Here is a 2702-nt window from a genome sequence, read left to right as displayed (position 1 = left end):
CATAATATTATATAATAATTCCTTATAAAAAAATTCTAACATTCCTTATCATTCCTTATTTATGGCTAAAATTGACAAAATATTCAAAACATGATCACATTCCTTATTATACACGGAAATTAATAAAATATTTTATTCAATTCCATTTCTGTATGGATTCCTTATTTATGTACATATATTAACAAAATAGTCACACAGAAAGTAATAATTATTAAACAAAATTATAGTTATTATACCACGCAATTCAATTATGGTTCAAAATATTTTAATCTTGCGTATTTTTTTTTTTTTTATATTCGTAAACAATCAAATTACTATATGATATATATTATAGTATTCAAAAAAATATTACTATATTATGTTAACGTACATAATTAAATTCCTCTAATGATAATATTCAAAAAAAAATTTCAACAATCAAATTACTATATGATGTATATTATAGTATTAAAAAACATATTACTATATTATGTTAATGTGTGTAATTAAATTTCTCTCATGATAATATTCAAAAATAAAATAAAAATTCCAACATCAAATTACTATATGATGTATATTATAGTATTAACAAAATTTATTACTATATTATGTTAATGTTCTATAATATAGATTAGTATCTTTCATATTTTATTTCCATTTAAACAATATAGAATATAGAATATAGGATATTAGTATATAGAATAGTATTTCAATTAGTATATAGTAGGTGTGTAGAAGTTGTTGTGATAAAATATCTTGATAATGGTTGACAATCCAAAGAGATTGAAGTCGACTTAGAGAACAATTAATTTGTTAAAAAATGTCAATTTCAAGTCTACATTCATTTTTAGAATTAGTTGTTAAGTAATACATGTGCACAAATTGTAGTATCAATTAATAAGGGAGCAACCGGCATAAGCATCTCAATTGGTCACAGGATATGAAATTTTTAAAAAAAGGCCAAAAGGTCTAATTTTTGTGTTCAAACTGAGTTACCATGATTTATATCTTCGCATATGCTCTATCAGGACGAGTTGGGGATTCAACCTTTCAGGAAGAAAAAGTTGCCTCATTAATAATTGTGATGTTAATTTGCATTAATATCATCAGTATTAAAACAAATATTTGCAATTTGTAGTGGTCATGCCCTCAAGATTATTTTTATTACTTTATATACTAATATAACACACGTTGATTAGTCTAAAAGGTTACAGAATTTTTCCATTTCCTTGGTCTAATAAAAATCAAGATGTTACAAGAGTACACTAAACATTTTTCCTTTCAAAATTGAACTTTCTTTTTTGGAGGGGAAAGCACACTCTTTTACTTGGTTCAAGATCAATAAAATTATACATTTATACGTATGGTACAACACTTTCTTTCTTGAGAAATAATAATTGTCAAACAATATAGGTCAATAGTACAAGTTTAGCAGAACAGTTGACCGGCTTGGAGATAAAGAAATTGTAACGTGGTCATCTTCGGTGGCAGCTGAACATCAACAACAGCATTCAACAGTGGTGTACCAACCTACAGTGCACCAAGACAATATTAGGGAAAACAGATATAGCAAAATGGGTGGTTGNAGCAAAGGGCTGCAGGGGAACTAATCACCGCTGACTGCCAAGCCATCACACAGACTGGATTAAAGGAAACATGAATCGAGTAGCACCTAATGGGAACTTAATCTTTGCGAATCCACCAGAAAGTTCAAGACAATTTTCAAAACAACAAAAGGATCCACCAGAAAGTTCAAGACAATTTTCAAAACAACAAAAGGGGCAAATCCTTTATAAGGATGTTACCCAAGTATGGTTTCTGTTTCATCTAACAAATAAAAAGGGAGTACAAGTATGGTTTCTGTTTCATCTAACAAATAAAAAGGGAGTAAAATGTAAAAGACTAAAAGGAAAATCAGGGCATCAGATTCATAAACAAACTTTTATCCGTTTTAGGCAACACTAAATACTCAGCTATCAGGATAGGAGAGAGAAAATGAGTCAAAATCCTAATAGTGAAACCTAAACTACCCCAAGGATGACAATTTGTCAAGACTGAAAGCAGTTCTATATATCATATAGCGCAGGACATCTTCACTGAACAGCAAAGTTGGGCAGCAAATCTTTCAACTGTGTCTCAATAATTGTAAACCAAAATTTCCCTTATAAGTAATTTCATGATAAACAAACATTATCACTAGAATATTCAATTATTTACCCCTCGCAAAATTGTCAACTTTTCCACCAAAAAAGCTAATTACAATTTACAAAAAGGCTCTGCAGACTACATTGTGTAAATAACAGCAATAAATATATCACTCAACAATTCATTCACATTCTCACATTGATCTCTGTAATATTTTTCACATCTGTTACCTGGCTATACTAAGTGTAGAAGAGAAAGTGCAGCTGATTTCTTATCAAGTTCCTTAATAATTGATTGCATAGAATCTTCAACTATTTTATTTTACTACTTTTTCAAGATCATTGAAGAAAGGCATTATAGTGTGGATTTTTATTGTAAGGACACTGGACACACCCTTAATATTTGAACCAACAACATTTAAGGCATATAACGAATATGCATATTGCATGAACCAAAAACCTCTGCCCAAGCTCATTCATAATTCAGCTTTAGTATTTGATATGCCCTAATTGCCATACAATATTATGTTATCAACTTTTGTGCTTTCCATACACAACATCAAACGCCACTGAAAAGAT

The 2702-nt window shown here is 29.2% G+C and overlaps 1 protein-coding gene across 4 annotated transcripts in view; it reads right to left on the bottom strand.

Moving 5' to 3' along the window:
• Positions 1–1174: 1174 nt before the first annotated feature.
• The window catches only part of LOC116022805 (protein MOS2-like), a 29094-nt gene continuing 27566 nt past the window's right edge, over positions 1175–2702 (bottom strand). For all 4 annotated transcript variants that reach the window (XR_004099288.1, XR_004099287.1, XR_004099290.1 and 1 more), the window contains one exon: positions 1175–1509. The gene's annotated coding sequence lies outside the window, so the exon portion shown is untranslated. The remainder of the gene's footprint in view (positions 1510–2702) is intronic.

The sequence above is a fragment of the Ipomoea triloba genome, chromosome 6, assembly GCF_003576645.1.
Source record: "Ipomoea triloba cultivar NCNSP0323 chromosome 6, ASM357664v1".
Taxonomy (NCBI): Eukaryota; Viridiplantae; Streptophyta; class Magnoliopsida; order Solanales; family Convolvulaceae; genus Ipomoea; species Ipomoea triloba.
Note: the sequence above shows the minus strand (reverse complement) of the source record. Positions and strands in the feature narration are given on the sequence as shown.